The 19248-nt window shown below is 36.1% G+C and overlaps 1 protein-coding gene and 1 non-coding gene across 5 annotated transcripts in view; one reads left to right on the top strand and one right to left on the bottom strand.

Annotated features, from left to right (window-relative positions):
• The window catches only part of TANC2 (tetratricopeptide repeat, ankyrin repeat and coiled-coil containing 2), a 649103-nt gene that overhangs the window by 540872 nt on the left and 88983 nt on the right, over positions 1-19248 (bottom strand). The gene's annotated exons all lie outside the window — the stretch shown is intronic.
• LOC141515725 (U6 spliceosomal RNA) lies at positions 10474-10576 on the top strand. The gene has a single exon (XR_012476476.1). It is a non-coding gene; the product is annotated as a U6 spliceosomal RNA (small nuclear RNA).

The following is a 19248-nucleotide window of genomic DNA, read 5'->3' as shown; positions in this document are numbered from 1 at the left end:
TTTGCTTTTTAAAGCATTCTTCTCCTCAATAACTTTTTGAACTGTTTTATCCATTTGACCTAAGCTGGCTTTTAGCATGCTATTTTCTTCAGCATTTTTTTGCATTTCCTTGACGAGGCTGCTGACTTCATTTTCATGTTTTTCCTGCATCTCTCTCATTTCTTTTCCTAGTTTTTCTTCTAACTCCCTCATTTGATTTTCAAAGTCTTTTTTTGGGCTCTGTCATAGCCTGAGGCCAATTTCTGTTTTTCTTGGAGTCTTTAGATGCAGGAGCTTGTGCTTCCTCATCTTCAGACTGAGTATTTTGATTCTTCTTGGACTCATATGCAAAATATTTCTCAATGGTGTTCCTCTTTTTTCTCTGCTTGCTCATTTTCCTAGCCTGAGCCTGTTTTGGGGGTGCTTCCTGAGCTTTTGGGACACTCCCACAAGGGTCTCAGTGTGTGAGGCTCTGTCCTCCCTCCTGGTCTGTGAATGACCATATGTGTCCCCCTCTGCTACAGGGATGAGGTGGAGGGGGACCCTGCTGTTCTATGGGGGGGCTTAGACTGTGATCAGGATCTGAATGTGGTCAGAGCCCCAGAGTCCTATTCCAGGGGCAGAGGACAGAGCTCAGCCGTCTCTCTTCATTTCCCTCCCTACCTAGGTTCAATGGGTTCATGCCCTGGGGGCTCCTGCTTACTGGCTCCACCTGCTTCTATTTCCTGGAACTCAGCTGTGCTGACCATGCTGCTCTCTGTGTGCCCTGGGGGCTGGGCTTCACGTGCTAGCTCTGGCAGAGGTCCCCCATTGTTCCCCCAATTTGTGCCAGTGCTCCCCAGGGTGTAGCTCAGGAAACTCCCCAGCTGGTGTGAGCTGCGGCTCCCAGCGCCCTGGGGCTGCCTCCAGGAGACTGAATTTCTTTCAGTCTGGTGAGCCACGCCTCTGCCGGGTCACTGGGCTGCCTGCCCCTCCAACCCCTGGGAACAGAGCCTTTCTGCTCTTTTCCAGGTTACCTTGAGTAGGAGAACTGCCTCATTGGGTTCCTCTGTGGGTTCTGTCTCTCGAAAATTTAGTTAGAGTCCTTAGCTTATGTGTTTTATGAGAGAGAGCCTAAGACAGGATCCATTCTTGTTGCCATCTTGGCTCCACCCCCTCTACAACTTCTTAATAAAAGCTTTTTTATTCACTCATTCATTCATTCATGCATCTGTTTAACTGCTTCATATCATTATATCATTAAATTGCTACAGGGTGGTAACTGGTATTCCCATCAGTCCACTTTGCCATTTAAAGGTTTATGATGACTTTTGTTTGTCATATCCCCCATTTCCTAGCATACTCCTTTTCCCCATCTCTGCCCAAATAAATGCTTACTCCTTTGTAAGAAAGAGTTAAGCAAAAACAACTAACTATACAATGCTTACAGCATTCCACTACTGTAGTCTCCTTCCCTCTAATAAAGCCATCTATTTCCTGAGATTGATCAAAATAATTAATCTGAGTTCTCTGCCATTCATTTTCTTTTTGTTAGTATCAATTTCTGTTGACATTTTGTTTTTAAATTGTCATCTGCCAATATATTTCTCTCCAATCTTCCTAACAAATGGCTATCCTTTTAATAAATATTTTTTGTTATTTTATTTTTTCCAATTACATGCAAAGATAGTTTTCAAAATTTATCAACATTCAATATAAGCTTTTAAGTTCTGCATTTTTCTACCACCCTCCCTTCCCTCCTCTCTTCCCATGGCAGCTAGTAATCCAAACTAGATTATATATGTTTAGCATATTTCCATAGTCATGTTGTTAAAGAAGAATTAGAACCAAAGGAAAAATACATGAAAAAGAAAGAAAAAAAAGAAGTTTTAAGAAGTGAACATGGCATGTTTTGTTCTGCATTCAGAATCCATAGTTTCTTATCTGGCTGAGGATGGCAATTTCCATCACAAATCTTTTAAGATTGTCCTTGATCACTGAACTGCTGAGAGGAGCTGAGTCTATCATAGTAGATTACCTTACAATGGTACTGCTAATTGTACAATATTCTCCTGGTTCTACCGACTTCACTCAGCATCAGTTCATATAAGTCTTTCTAAGCTTTTCTAAAACATGCTCACTCATGATTTCTTACAGAATAATAGCATTCCATCACATTTATATATAATTTGTTCAACCATTTCCTATTTGATGGCCATCCTCCTCAATTTCCAATTCTTTGACACTACAAAAAGAGCTGCTATAAATATTTTGTACATGAAGAATTTTTAAAGGAAAAACAGTTCAGCAAAAGTAACTAACATAGTAATCAAGTTCATTATCATACATACTAATATTGATATATGAGTGTTCCACAGTCCCATCATTTCTGCAAAGAAAGTAAGGTGAATTTTCATTTATCTTCCTTAGGATGAAGCTTGGCCATTATAGTTTTGCAGCATGCTGTTTTGATATACTTATCATTTTTTTTTAAATTTTTATAATCATTGTTTATATTATTTTCCCTGTCTTGTTTATTTACTTTGCATCAGTTGATAATGTCTTCCTATGCTTCTCTATACTCAAAACAATCATTTTTAAAGTCTAGGAATTTTTATTACCAACACATATAATATACCTATTTAGCAAATCACTGTACGATATGCACTTAATTTGTTTCTGAATTCTTTGCTGTAAAAACGTTGCTATACACTGAAACAACAAAAATAATATACACATGTACATAGACACATACATATATACATATTTCTATATGTATTCAAATATGTGTTGTCTAATTCTGCACTGCTCTTTCTATCAATAAATGTGTAGCATGTTTCATCATAAATCCTTTGGAAGAATGGTTGATCATTATATTATATAGTTTCTATATCTTTCCAAGTTGTTTATCTTTATCATATTATTATGACTGCATAAATTGTTATTTGATTCTATACATTTTATTCTGCATCAGTTCATACAAGTCTTTCCAATTTCTCTGAAACTATCTCCTTAACCATTTATTACAACACAATAGTATACCATAAGTTGTTTAGCCACTTGCCAATTAATGGACATCCTTCTGGTTCCAATTCTTTGACAAAACAAAAAGGGCTGCCATAAATATTTTTGTGCTTCTTCAAAATTTAAGTCTAACTCCTCCCTTAATCTATTCTCCCTCTCTTTTCTTCCCATTCTCCCTTCTCCTCTTTTATTCCTATATTCTTGCTGTATGAAAAGTATGTATATTGTTTCTTCCTCTAATCAATTTGGATCAAAGTATGGTTCAAGTATCAATTGTCTTCTTTATGAGTTTGTTCATATTTGCTTTTTATGTTTCTCTTGACTTCTGTGTTTGCACTTAACAGTTTCTATGAATCTCTGGTCTTTTCATCAGGAATGCTCAGTCTTGAATTTCTTTAAAAGTCCAGTCCTCCTCCCCACCCACTATCCTCTCCAACAGGATTACACTTAAGTTTTGTTTGAAAAATTCTTTTTGATCATAAATATATATCATTTATCTTCTGAAAGATCATATTCCAAGTTCTCTGCTCCTTTAAATAATGACTGTTAAATTTTATGTGATCCCAACTTTGGTTCCTCGTTATCTAAAATAAGGATGTGCACTACTGGATTCTTTTTCTTCCTACTTTGCCTTATGGTTCTAAGGGATTCAGGCAATTGTGATTTCTTCAAATATGATATGGGATTTTTGTGGCAATTGCTTTCAAGAAGTTTATCTTTCCTCAAATTAGGTTTTTTTTGGTTTGTTTGTATGTTTGTTTTGCTGATATACTTTAAATTTTCCTCTATATTTTCAGTCTTCTGACTTAAAAATATTTCTTGTTATCTAATGGAATTTTGATCTATTATGCAGTTAATTCTAATTTTCAGGGACTTACTTAAGTAAACCTTTGCACCTCTTGTGTCAAATTATTAATTTCCTTTCCAAATCTTGCTACCATTTCTCTTCAATTTTTTTTCTGCTAGCACTCTCATTTGGTCTTTGAAATATTTTTTTAACTTCAGAAATTATATCTAAAAAAAAATGAATGTCAAAATCCACCACCATCTCAAATGGTTATGAAAAGGAAATGGGTATATTTAGAATGAAGTTTTAAATCCTCAATTTAGCTGGCAAGAAGAGGAATTAAATGGAATCAAATAGAAGATCAATTATTATACTGTGGTGTATATGTGTGTACACACACACACACACACACACTTTATACATATACATGTGTGTATGTATATATATGTGTGTGTGTGTGTATATATATATATATATTATATATATATATATATATATATATATATATATATATATATATATATAATATTTTAAATCTTTTTCACCCTCTCCAAGAAGGGGTGGTTTGATGTTTTCTTTAATGTTTTACTTGTAAATGTTCTGGAGGCATTACTCCGCTTCTGTATCTGTGTCTTGAACATCTCTGTTACTAAAATATCACCATATGGTGGGGATTCATTTTTATTTGCTCATTCTTTTTAACTTTGTAGTTTATGTTAAGTCCAAGGCTCTGCATACTTTTTCAGGGAATGTCTGGCCTGTTGCTACTTCTTAGGTTTGGGAAACTACAAATTTTCAGTGCTCCCAAAGTGGTGTGATCCAAGACAAAGTATTTCCTATGCTGGGTTTGAGTCTGAGCAGCAGATTGTTATATAGATCTGCCCCACTTTAGTTTCAATAATGTTTCTGTAAATTGTCCCCAGACTCACTCATTATTAGCCAGCTTGAAAGCTATCACTAATTCGGAGAGACAACTGTGGGTCCTATTTAGTCTGGGATTCCTGCCCTGATTCCTGCCCAGGCTTCAGACTAGACTGGAAACTAGATTTGATACCCACGCCCCGCCCCAGATTCAGTCCTCAGCGAAAACAGACCTCTACATTTCCCTACTCCAAGCTAAGCTGGAAAAATGACTCACTTCCCCCTTGTTCCCCCCTCCCCAATTTTCTGGTAAAGATTTGATCTAGTGAGTTTTCTAGATCCATTCAAAGGATGGTGGAAGATTCACTGTACTTCTTCCTGCTATTCTACCATCTTGGATCCACTTCCATCCATGACCCCCACTTTGGAGACTACTAGCTTGGAACACTAAGAGGTTAGAACACTTTCCCTGTATCATATTGCTGTTATCTGTCAAAAGTAGGAACTTTAACACATGATTTTGAGTCACCAAGGCCAGGTGTTTTTCAATTTCACTATTCTGCCAGTATAAAACAAAACTGGAAAAGATCTTAACAAGACAAGGTTTTCATATTACCTTTTGTCATTAGTACACTCAGCTCCAAATCTCCCAGCAACACTTATCATTGACAATATAGAACTATCTATTTTAAGAAACAACTTCCTCTTTAAGCATAGACTACATGAAATAAGCGATAATGTTGAGGAACTGCTAAATGTAAAAGAATACTGAAGAACTTAAGTCCACTAAAAATTTTTCACCTAACACAAACTCCAGAAATTATATCTAAAAATATAAAGAATGTCAAAAAAAACACCACCATCTCAAACAGTTATGAAAAAGAGATTCGGTATATTTAGAATGAAATTTTAAATCTTCAGTTTAGCTGGCAAAAATGGAAATTAAATGAATCAAATAGATCAACTATACCAAAACAAAGTAGTTTTGGAAGTTATGTATTTGTATATGTCATTTAGAATGAACGTGGTCTCCTAAAATAAGTGAGAGGATAAGGGAAAACATTTTAGGACTTGAAAGCAACACTATAGCAGAGGATGTTTCCTCAGTAAAATCCAGTGGAGGAACAGTAAAGTTAAAAAAAAGACTACTTTTTAACAATAAGCATCAAACACCATCATGACAGAAGCAATTTGAGTAAGTTATTAAGGATTTGTGGAAAGGCACTGAAAGAATATATCGATATGTATCTAAATATATAAATATGTATCTAAATATCTAAATAACAGAAACCTAACACTATTTGTTACCCAAATAATGGCAACAAAAAATAAAACACAGAATATAATCTGGACCATGAAAGTTTATAAGAAATTAAAGATTACCTTAATTAGAAACTGAAAAATATAATTCAAAAAGTTAAGGTACCATGAGTTAAAGCAATACAAAGAACAAAATAAGTGATTCAGCATCAATCAAAGACTATAGAGGCTTAGGAAGCAAAGAAAGGTAAAGAACTCCTGATGGAAGAATCTATGGAAAAGTTCTCAATCTACATCAACAATACACACAGACATACAGACACGTATACATATAATCATCTCTCAATATTTATGATTTTGGTTAATTAAATGGCATAATAATTAGTCAATAATTAAATGGAAATTTTTGGAAATTTGCAGCATACTGTAGAAAAAAATTACACATGCATGCACACATAAAGAAAACTTCTTAAATTGTTTAAGTCATAAATGCATAAATATTGTATATTTATTGATCTATTTTATCACTTCTACCATAAAAATACATACATAAATTACAGTTTTATTAACAGTTTCAGTGTGCTAAAGAACCACAAGCTGTACATTCCTTTTAGAAGTATCTCCTCTTTATCTCTCTACCAACCAGACTCAGTCATATGATTTTGTCCCCCAATGATCATTATATCTTGTGCTTTTTGAAGGAGAAAGAAATCATGAAGTAGTTGCTAAAGCCACTCAAGTGGCTGCAAAGCCTCTGCATAATGTACAAGACACTAATCTCTCTCATGCTGAAAACACAACTTTTTTTTAACAGATTCATTCTGTTGTTTTATTTGTTTTGTTGTGTTAAATAAATATTATCAGAATTATTAAAAACCAAAGCTTGGAGAAGGGTTTTGTCATTTGTAGTTTTTCCATTTTGGGGGAATCATGTTCCTCTAATACCCACCCCCAAATAAAGAGTGATGACTTTGTGTGTGTGTGTGTGTGTGTGTGTGTGTGTGTGTGTGTGCAGATATAGATATAGATGTTAATGATGTAGATGATGAAGATGATGTAGATATAGTCAGCTTAAGTGGTTCAGTGGGGATAGGATGGGCCTGGAAGACTCATTTTCCTGAGCTTAAATCTGGCCTCAAAGATCAGCTATGTGACCCTAGGCAAGTTACTTAACTGTTTGCCTTAATTTCTGCATCTGTAAAATGAACTAGAGAAGAAACTGGAAAATCATTTAAAAATATTTGCCAAGAAAACCCCAAATAGTTCACAAATAATTGGATACCATTGAAACAAAACTACAGAAGGACAGCATACATATATAAATATGTCAAGAAAGTTCAACATAAAAAAAAAAAGTTGGGATAAATGAGAAACCGTAAGACAGAAAAAAGGTGAATAAAGTTCTGGTTGGGGATGTTACCTAGTTTGCTCATCTGGAGTTCATAGTAAATGGAACAATGGTGGTTTACTTGACAGAAATAAGAGAAATCAGGAGGGAGTGGAGTCAAGATGGTGATAGGAAAAGGGTATCTCTTAGGTGCTCTCTCTCAAAACCCATAAAATAAGGACTCTAACTAAATTTTCGAGAAAGAGTCCACAGAGAGATCCAATGAGCCAGTTCTCCAGCCCAAAGTAACCTGGAAAATAGCAGAAATGCTCCGCTCCACAGGGTTAGAGGGGCGGCCCACCAGAGAGAAGGAACTTCAGCCTCCCAGAGACAGCCCCAAGGCACCTGGGAAGCAGTGGGGGCAGTTTCCTGACCTACACCCCAGGGAGCACCGAGCACAAATTGGAGGATCAGCGGAGGTTGGAACCTCTGCCAGAGCGAGCCCGTGAAGCCCAGGCCCTCAGGGCAGTTGCAGCAGTTAGCCTGCCAGCCCAAGATCCAGAAAAGAGAAGTAGACATGGGGCCAGTAAGCAGGAACCCCTAGGCAACTGAGCCTTGAGTGCTAAGCCCACCAAAGGTAAGGGAGTGGAGAGAGACATCAAAGGTTTGGCCTCTGTACCTAGAACAGGACTCTGGGGCTCTGATCACATTCAGATCCTAATCACAGTCTAGCCCCCCATAAAACAGGGCCCCCCAATTCAGTCCTGTGGCAAAGGGGTGCACTTGTGGTCATTCCCAGACCAAGAGGGCAGTCAGAGCTTCACACATTGAAATCCTTGTGGGGAGGGGTGTCCCAATAATACTCAATAGCTCAGGAAGCACCCCAAACCAGGCACAAGCTGGAGAAATGAACAGAGAAAAAAGAGGAACACCATTGAGAAGCACATTGTCTATGATCCCATGAAAGATCAAAATACTCAATCTGAAGATGAGGAAGTACACACTCCTGCATGTAAAGACTCCAAGAAAAACAGAAATTGGGCTCAGGCTATGACAGGGCTCAAAAAAGATTTTGAAAATCAAGTAAGGGAGACAGAAGAAAAATTGGGAAAAGAAATAAGAGAGATACAGGAAAAACATGAAAAAGAGGTCAGCAGCTTAGTCAAGGAGATCCAAAAAAAATGCTGAAGAAAACAACATGTTAAAAACCAGCATAGGTCAAAATGGATAAAACAGTTCAAAAAGTTATTGAGGAGAAGAATGCTTTAAAAAACAGAACTGGCCAGATGAAAAAAGAGATAAGAAAGCTCTCTGAGGAAAACAAATCCTTCAGATGTAGAATGGAGCTAAAGGAAGCTGATGACTTTACGAGAAATCAAGACACAGCACTTCAACACCAAAAGAGTGAAAATTAGAAGAAAATGTGAAACATCTCATTGAAAAAACAACTGATATGGAAAACAGATACAGGAAAGATAATTTAAAAATTATTGGAATACCTGAAAGTCATGATCAGGAAAAGAGCTTTGACATCATTTTCAAAGAATTACTATAGGAGAATTGCCCTGATATCCTAGAAGTAGAGGGCAAAATACAAATTGAGAGAATCCACCGATCTACCCAAGAAAGAGATCAAAAAAAAAAAAAAAACAACCCCCAGGAATATTATAGCCAAGTTCCAGAACTCCCAAGTCAAAAGAGAAAATATTACAAGCAGCCAGAAGGACACAATTCAAGTATCATGGAACTGCAGTCAGGATCACACAGGACTTAGCAGCAACTACATTAAGGGTTCGTAGGGCTTGGGATATAATATTCCAGAAGGCAAAAGAGCTTGGAATGCAACCGAGAATCAACTACCCAGAAAAACTGAACATCCTCTTCCAGGGGAACAATGGACTTTCAATGAACCAGGGAATTCCAATTGTTCCTGTTGAAACAGCCAGAGCTGAACAGAAAGTTTTACCTTCAAATACAGGACTCAGATGAATCATAGAGAGTGAAGGAGAAGGGTAAAATATAAGGAACTTGATGATGAACTGCATATATTCCTGCATAGAAAAATGATACTGATAATATTCATATAAAACTTCTCATTTAATAGAGCAGGTAGAAGGAGCTTTTTATAGATGAAGGACAGGAGAGAGCTGAATTTGAAGATATATTGTAAAAATGGAGTCAATGGCTAAAAGGGAAATATAATGGGAGTAAGAGAAAGGAGAGGTGGAATAGGCTAAGATATTTCATATAATATGGTTTTTTTAATTGCAATGAGCTATTGCAATGATATGGAAGGGGGAAGGCAAGGGGGAATGAGGGAACCTTTGCTCTCACCAGAGGTGGCTAGGAGAGGAAACAGCATATACACTCAATGGGGTAGAGACATCTAGAACAAAAAGGGGAGAAGGGAGACAGGGGAAGGAGATGGATATGAGTGATGGAGGAGAGTATGGACCATGGGGGGAAGTGTTCACATTTTCTTTTTTTTATTTCTTCCAAGGGGCTGGGATTGGGTGTTCTGTCCGGGACCATGGGGCCAGGTGGTTGCTGGGTCTTGTGGTGGTATGTGGGTTCGGGGTCTCTTGGCCCCAGGACCAGTGATCAGTCTGCTATGCCACTCAGCTACCCTACAGCACATTTTAGAAGTGGGACAGAGTGAAAGGAGAAAGAAAATATAGTACATGGTAGTGGGGAGGTATGAATGGAGGGAGTTGCGATCAGAAACGGCAATGGTGGAAAAATATGGAAGTAGCTTTTGTGATAGACTTATAAAGAATGTGATCCACCCAAGACAGAGCTGGTGGTGCTGGAAAAAAAACTTGTAGCATTTTTCAGAGAAAAAATTTATACCCAATAGGTTCTTCCTAATATTAAATCTATTATCATCTCTTCTAAAGAGAACCAAGTATGACTTCAAAGCTAAAGAGGAAGTTGAATCATAACATCTTATTTATCATTTGATATAAATGAATGACATCAAGCTGTATGATTCTGTTAATAATTTAAAAGCTCCTTCAATATCATTAAATCTTTCTATAATGATATCAAAATGTTAAGTTTCTCATTAAATGTAAAATTCTCGATGTCCATGAAGGAAAAATAAGAGTTTAAAAGTTCCAAGTTTGAATCCATAGGTCACACTGAGCCAAAATTATATTGAAATATAATTATCAAAATATTGTTAAAAACAAGATCACAGACCCCATGATAATCTTGTTACTTGAACATAAGGTCTGTGATGTTAATATTTATTACAGTGCTTGCTTCAGCAGCACATAATACTAAAATTGGAATGATACAGAGGAGATTGGCATGGCCCCAATCAAGGAATATTTGTTAAAGAACGACAAAATTTTATCCATGAATTGAATATCAAGAGTCTTTTGGTTCAATCCATTATGGAAAAAGAAATTTCTACTACAATATAAAGGTCTATAATGACTACAGTGGTGATATTCACTAAGGAAGCAATTATTACCTCTCAAAACAGTGCATTTCATTTTCAGATAGTTCTGATAGACATAAAGTTTAATTTTGTCTGTTTCCAAATTCTAACCACTAAGCCCTGATTCTGCCCTCTGTGAGCAAACAAAACTAGTCTGGTCTACTATATAATCTCTATTCCATGTGATAATCCTTCAGATTTTTGAAAACCACTACTGAGTTTGTTTTTCATTCGGGCTCAATATTTCTAGTTCCTTTAATTCATCCTGATTTAGGATGAATTTAAGACCCTTTATCCTTGGTGCCTTTCTGTGGGCATTGGGCAATTTTTGTTAATGTCCTCTTTTTTAAAAAAAAATATTTTAAAACTTAAAACAAGAAAAAAACATTGCCATGTGCTCGGCAAAATATAAGAGCAGATCCATAATATAAAGCAATACATCTTCATTTCAGTAAAGCCTATATAATAAATACTACACATTGTGTTAAAAATTGTCCATCTTGGGGCAGCTAGGTAGCACAGGGGATAGAGCACCAGCCCTGGAGTCAGGAGTACCTGAGTTCAAATACAGCCTCAGACACTTAATAATTACCTAGCTATGTGGCCTTGGGCAAGCCACTTAACCCCATTGCCTTGCAAAAACCTAATAAATGAATAAATAAATAAATTGTCTTAGAAAGATTTTTTTTAAAAAATTGTCTATCTTCTCTTTGCTTTCTTTCATCTATTCTCTGCTATTTACTGTTTATTTTCTCTCCCTTCTCTGCTCCCAGAACAGCTACAATACAATATGCACATTCAAATAAATATATATAATATACATACATATATATACATACTCACACATACACACCCATATAAACATCAATATAAAGAGATATTTATATATATGTACAGATATATACTTATCAACTATGATAGACTTAGCTCCTCTCAGCAGTTCAGTGACCAAGGACAATTTCCAAAAAAGATTGTGATGGAAAATGCCATTCACATTCAGAGGAAAAAACTATGATAGATTCTGAAAGCAAACCAAAGCATATTATTTTTACTCTTAGAAACTTATTATTTTTATTTTTCTCATGGTTTTTTCCCTTTAGTTCTGATTCTTTTTTCACAACATGAGTAATATGAAAATATGTCAAATATGTATAACCTATACAGGATTACTTAGGGAAGAGAAGGAAGTGGTGTTTGTCCATCATTCTCAAACTGCATGACATCAGGGAGGTGATGCCATGGCAACAACATGGATTGGATTTGAGTGAGGGGGTGCTGTGATAAAGTCACCAGACTCACTTTCTCCGCTGGAGACATCTTGGTCCAATGGTCAAATATGAACCAAGATGACTGGAGATGGCTCTGGATGTGAGGCAATCAGGGTTAACTGATTTGTCCAAGATCACACAGTTATTAAGTTTCAAGTGTCTCCAACTGGATTCGAATTCCCATCCTCCTGACTCCAGGGTCAGTTGCTCTATCCACTGTGCTACCTAACTGCCCCAGGAGAGGTAGAAATATGTGAAACTCAAAAGCTTACAAAAAGATGAATGTTGAAAGTTATCTTTGCATATCGAAAAGATAAAAAAATTAAAATATGTATCATTACGTATACATACATACCTGCCTGCATGCATGCATACACATACACACACACACACACACACACATTTGTAGATTTATATTTGGTTTTTAAAGCATTTCCTGAAAGCAAGAATCCCTCCTTACTCCTTTACTTTCACTTTACTCACTACCTCGCCCTCCTATTCCTTATCTTACTATCCTTCCAAGAATCCCTCTCTTACATGTTTTTCTGTATCTACACACTATTCTATATCTACAAACGCTTATCCTATTCCCTTACCCTCTAACTCCATACCCTCCCTATCCCCTATTTCTTTAGCAATTTAAATCTAAAAGGTTTTTATACATACATAGATATACATATATATTTCCCTCTTTAATTCATTCGCAATGAGAATGTTTCCAGAATTACTAGTTCTCCTTCCCAATCCAATTCTTCTGCATCAATTATTCCTCTCATATCTCATTTGTTTAAAATAACTCTTTTTTTATCTTTTCCTACATCATTTTAGTTTTAGGAATCTCAACTTTCTCAGCTCTACTCCAATCTTTCCTTTGAACTATCCAATTTCTAGTGACAATTGTTTTGTTCTAATAACAAAACTGTAATAGCAATTTTGGACATATGATTTACATTTCCACAGACAGATAGCAATCAAGTTGTCCTTACTGAGTCCCTTGTAATTGATCTTTGATGTTTATCTTATATTTCTCTTGCTTCTTGTATAATAAATTTTCTATTAAGTTTAGATCTTTTTGCAACAAAATCCTAAAAGTCTGGCAGTTCACTGAATGTCCTTTTTTTGGTTTAGGATTATGTTTAACTTTGCTGAGTATGATATTTTTGTCTGCAAGCCCAGTTCTTTTGCTCTTCAGTATGCAGTGTTCCAAGACCTGAGGTCTTTTACAGTAGCCACTGCTAAAAATGTTAATATCCTTTCTACAACCTGATTCCCAGAACTGAATACAATACTCTAGATGTGGTCTGACCAAAGCAGGAGTACAAAAAAGCCATCATTTCCTTACTTTGTGAAACTAGGTCTCTCCTCACGCAGCCTATTCATTTACTCAGAACAAAATATAGCATTAAAGGCTTTACTCAAACAAGGTATTTCTCCACACAATTATACATTAAACTACAAAAAATTCCTTTACAGATACAATTATAAAGCTAAATATGTCTTAAATTAAACAGAACTATAAATTAAATCAAAGTCATAACTTCGGTGAGACAACCTGAGCTTTTCCCTGGCACAGATATAAATTCTTGTTCATGCCTTGAGATTTTCCAACTATTCTGGATCCTGCAGAAATTGAGAATGTTGAATCCAGAAGAGGGTGCAGAATTACATTAGTATCGTATAAAAGAAAAAGGGCTTTATCACCCCCTATCCAACTGCTTTGTATACTCTGAGACACTCTGGTCTGGGAGTAGAGATGGGAGGGTAAAAGGAAAACATTACTGTAAAAGGAAAAAGAAGAGAGTGAATGCTATTTCTTATAACTGGTAAAAGTGAAAAGAATATACCACTATGGATGGGATGAACAAGCAGACTTCAGATGTACCTAATCTCTTAACTGAAATGCACAAAGGGGGAAAAAAAAATCTATCTATCCACACACACATATACACACAGAATTTGGAAAAGAAATATATCAAATTCCACAGGGAAATAAATAAGGATAGGAAAGAATGCAATTAAGAGGGAGGATAACACCAGGAAGGGAACTGTTGTCATAAAATAAATCTTCCTGATCCTGAGAAGTGAATGAAACTTCACTTCTCAGTGAAGAGGGAGAGGAAGAGAAGAAAGTCAGAATCAAAGGGAGTAACCATGATTCGGGAAATGGCTGAACAAAATGTGATCTCAGAATGTCTTAGAAATCATGAGTTTACTTAAGAGAATATTGATTCCAACTAAAGTGAGCACAACTAGGAAAATACTTATGGAAGGATACCGGCACTGTAAAAGAAAACAACATCAAAAGCCTTTATGAATACTTGATTAATTCAAAATTCAATCATGTCTCCAAGAGCAGAAGTATCAAACATACCCTCAACACTTCCCAATGTGGCCTGGATTAGATTAAACTGCAATTGGGAAATCTTAACATAATAAATAAAACTATAAAATATAAATATGACATTTTAAGTGGGTTCTTTCTCTTTTGAGTTTGACATCTCTGCTCCAAAGAAACCTAAATGAAGCCTGTTACCCACTTCTTAATAAACAGGTGACAGATTCATAAAACAGAAAGAGAAATGCATTTCCGCACAGTGAAAATGTCTGCTTATTTGCTACAAGTTTTCTTCTTAAGCAAAGAGTGACACAAGTATTTTTTTAATCACAGAAGAGAATAAAAGGAAGTTCAGGAGAAAGCACAGACAAGTAGGACAGATTTGTACTTACCATATACAATTTATTATTTACTTTTTAAAAGCAAGTGCTATGAAATGGAGATCCAAACATTTAGAACCTTCTTTGATGTCTTACTGTGTATATAATTTTTTTTATAAATTTGAAGTTAAAAATAAGTTTCATAAACCTAAAAACAGAATACCAAAACAAAAAATAAGAATACAAGTTAAACCTGGCTCATGAGCAAAAACCTGACAGGGTTGATCTAAACGCTACCAGTCAACTCTCACTGTCAGTTAATATGAAGGCTATGTCACAATATTTTATAGTTAATAAAACAACAGAAAACCAAAATGCAATATACATGCATGAGTTTTTTTGCTATCCTTTTTATAAAAGCTTTCTTTTTATTTATTCATTCATTCATTCATTCATTCATTTATTTAGTGGGAGGTCTTGTGAGGACAGATGTTAAAGGTTTAATTTTACAATGAGTGAGGAACCTTATATGCTGAACAAATAAGTCATCACTTCAGAAAAAGAGAGGTACAATCTAAAGATTCCCTTTTCTGAGAGCTACTGTAGAAAATTCTGGTGTTTCTTAGCACTGCCAGAAAATTATAAAATATTTTGCAGAGTCAAGAAGCATATGTAAATTTTATACAAAATATTAGCACCTCATAGCCTAAGGCACTTTGTCCTAGGCTATCATAGCTTCCCCTCTCCTCCATCTCCCCAAAAAACATGCTCCAAGACTTCTCAATGAACATCTCACCAAAGGACTCTTGATAAAAGTTAGCCCTGTGAGCAAAGAGAAAGCTATTCGGAACATAGGGCAAGTTAATACATTCCATGTCAGGTCAGAATTCACTTCCAGGGGTGGCTAGGTGGCGCAGTGGATAAAGCACCGGCCCTGGAGTCAGGAGTACCTGGGTTCAAATCCGGTCTCAGACACTTAATAATTACCCAGCTGTGTGGCCTTGGGCAAGCCACTTAACCCCATCTGCCTTGCAAAAAAAAAAAAACCTAAAAAAAAAGAATTCACTTCCATCTCAGGATCAAATGAAAATTCTTTATTTTTAAGGTTTTTTTTGCAAGGCAAATGGTGTTAAGTGGCTTGCCCAAGGCCACACAGCTGGGTAATTATTAAGTGTCTGAGACCGGATTTGAACCCAGGTACTCCTGACTCCAGGGCCGGTGCTTTATCCACTGCGCCACCTACATAAAAGCCGAATCAGGCTGAGAACCACTGAGAACCTTAGCTCTATACTAGTAGAGTCAAACTCAAATAGTTTAGGGTCACTAATCCATTTATAGGACTTTCTGTGGAATGTATATTGCCTTGGTTTTATTGGATATCTATGTTTTATTGAATATTTATTTATTTTGCTAAATATTTCCCAATTACATTTTAATGTGGTCCCTGGGAAATCATACGTGTTTGTGGTAGGATCCACTTTCTCCTAAGGCCTGCATTATACATGGGTAATGAGCACTTACTCAACAAATGACTACTGATTCAAAAACAGAAATCTCATAAGACTGGTAGGCTCTAAAAGGTATTAACTATGGGGCATCACAAGTAGTCTAATAACATTTTATTTTATTTTAGTTTATTTTTTTAGGTTTTTACAAGGCAAATGGGGTTAAGTGGCTTGCCCAAGGCCACACAGCTGGGTAATTATTAAGTGTCTGAGACCGGATTTGAACCCAGGTACTCCTGACTCCAAGGCTGGTGCTTTATCCACTACACCACCTAGCCGCCCCCAATACATTTCATTTTAAAAGGGACTGAAATCAGGAGAAAAAAATAAGCATTACTTGTTAATTTTTCCATGTCGGACACAAATCTAAGGCAATCATTGAATGTTTTTTGGAATAAGGAAACAAAAAAAAAAAAAGAAAAAATGCTGCTCAAAATAGAAGTGTATTACTGCCTGCTACATTCACATAAGAATGACATTTTGCCTACAAAATTTTAAAATCTCAGACAAAATAATTCCATATTCTCAATATGTCACAATAAAAATGTAGTTAAGGGGTGAGAGAGACAGGACATGTATGTATTTGTATGTATATATGCTAAGTGCTATCTTGAAGTTTTACTTAATTATACTTTCAATTTTTTTAATTAAATATTTTTATTTTTTTCCAGCTATATGTAAAAATAATATTCATTTAAAAAATTTTGACTTCCAAATTCTCTCCCCCTTTCCTCCCTCCCCACTCCTTTCATTGAGAAGGCAAGCAATTAAAAAACAGATTATGCATGTGTAGTCATGCAAAATATTACCGTAATATTCATGTATGAAAGAAAACATAGACCCTTCCCCCTCAAGAAAAATAAAGTAAAAACAATATTTCAATCTATAATCAGACACCATCATTTTATTCTCTAAAGATAGATAGTATTTTTCATTAGAAGTCCTTCTGAGTTGCCTTGGATCATCATATAAATGAGTACAGTTAAGTCATTCACAGCTGGTCATCTTACAATATTATTGTTACTATGTACACAGTACATTTCATTTTGCATCAGCTCATGTAAGTCCAGATTTTTTCTGAGAGCATCCTGCTCATTTCTCTTCTTTTCTTTCTTTTTTTTATGTAAAAGGCAATAAAGGGGGGCGGCTAGGTGGCATAGTGGTTAAAGCACCAGCCTTGGAGTCAGGAGTACCTGGGTTCAAATCCGGTCTCAGACACTTAATAATTACCTAGTCGTGTGGCCTTGGGCAAGCTACTTAACCCCATTTGCTTGAAAAAAACTAAAAAAAAAAAGGAAATAAAGGTTAAGTCACTTGCCCAGGGTTACCCAGCTAGTCAAGTGTCTGAAGTTGAATTTGAACTCAGGTCTTCCTGAACCAGAGCTAGTACACTATCCACTGGGCAACCCAGCTGCACTTTGCTCATTTCTTACAACACAACAGTATTCCGTCATAATCTGTTAGTTCTGACATTCCCAATTCACAGACATTCCCTCAATTTCTAATTCTTTACCATTATAAATATTTTTGTACATATAAATCTTTCTGGGTTTTATCTCTTTTGGCATCCAGACTTAGCAGTGATATTACTAGGTCAAAGGATATGCATGGTTTATATATATAGCCTTTTGGGCAAAGTTCCAAATTGCTCTACAGAATGGTTGAATCAGTACAACTCTACCAACAATGCATGAATGTCTCATTTTTCCCACATCCCCTCCAACATTTCAGACTCATATTTTTAAAGTAGTTCCAGAAAAACTAAGAATGGCATAAAAGTTGTATGTGAATCCCCAAATGTGGCATTTTGATGGAGAATAAGCTAAAAAGTACCTACATGTATCATGTATACATAAGGACCATCACAATTAATGGTTGAATAGAGATTATCTCCCTCATACAGAATTTAGGAAGTAGTTCCCAAAGTTAGTACAGATAAGGTTTTCTCATATTTGGTTTGCTTTTACCTTAGGCTTATGAAAATTGAAATCTCTTATTATGAAAATACTATTTCAACATGCCTCTACTATATCAGTGCCTTCTAAATGGAGTCACTATCTACTCCTCCTTTACTTCACTCTCCTTGATAGAGGCTCTTTTCTATCCTTCTGCAAAGATCCAAACCTTTCCCTAATTTCTACCCATATACCAGTATTACACAAAAAAAACAATTTAGCAGCACTCATATTTTATTTCATCAAAAAGGAAAATAAAACAGTAGGAACAAAAAGACAATAGCAATGAAAGCACTAAGCAATGATCATGAACAGACAATTCATTTAAATAGAAAGATGTTAGCAACCTGTCTTATTGACTGCAGCATAGCCCTCTCCCAAAGGAAAAGGACATTGTCCAACAGCTTAATGAAGATACACGCTTTGAGCCAGTCTCTCTTTAGTATGCAAGTGAAGGAAAATACAGCTTTCTCTGACCTCTTTATAGTTGCATCAATGTATGATCTTCAACTCTCAGCTGAGAGAAGGGCAGAGTAGAAAAGCAGCATTTGCTTCTGTGATAGAGCCAGTAATTTCTTGAACTCCCTGTCAAAGTTTCCTTCCCCTACATAACTTGATTGGCCCCAGCTTCCCTGACATAAGTTACTCCTCTCCTCTCCTCCAACCCCTAAGAAATCTGGGTCCAAATTACAGGTCTAGCTTTCTGACCTGGGGGCATAAAGGTCTTAGCCACTGAAAACTCTCAGACCACTCAAGTCATCACATTCTGTAAACCACTTCTACCCGAAGTAAAGATAAGTGTCACTGTATCCTTGTTGTGAATCCTTACAGTGTTAGAATGTGAGACTGGAGCACCTCATTTTGTCCACAAGTTAAGCCTGTATAATGACTGTACTGGTGTCAAAGCCATATCTACAATAGCATATTAGCATCAAATTACCATTATCTGATCATTGGCTCTAAGAAGAAAGAGGAGAAGAGCTAATCCAGAGGTTAGGCATTCTGACTTCTTTCTTCCTATTGATTACCAGTAAAAATGGTTGCTTCTTCTGGCTTTTCTCTCTCCCCAAACACATTCCCCAAAACCCAAGTTCAAATCCAACATCAATTGATGAAATCTAGAATAATATCTGCTTGAGTCTCTCATTCCCACATAAGTGTTTGCAACACAAGTGTTGTTCAATGAATGAATCATTTGTAATT

Source organism: Macrotis lagotis, chromosome 2, assembly GCF_037893015.1.
Source record: "Macrotis lagotis isolate mMagLag1 chromosome 2, bilby.v1.9.chrom.fasta, whole genome shotgun sequence".
In the NCBI taxonomy this organism is placed as follows: domain Eukaryota; kingdom Metazoa; phylum Chordata; class Mammalia; order Peramelemorphia; family Peramelidae; genus Macrotis; species Macrotis lagotis.
The sequence above is the reverse complement of the archived record's forward strand: the minus strand, read 5'-3'. Positions and strand labels throughout refer to the sequence as shown.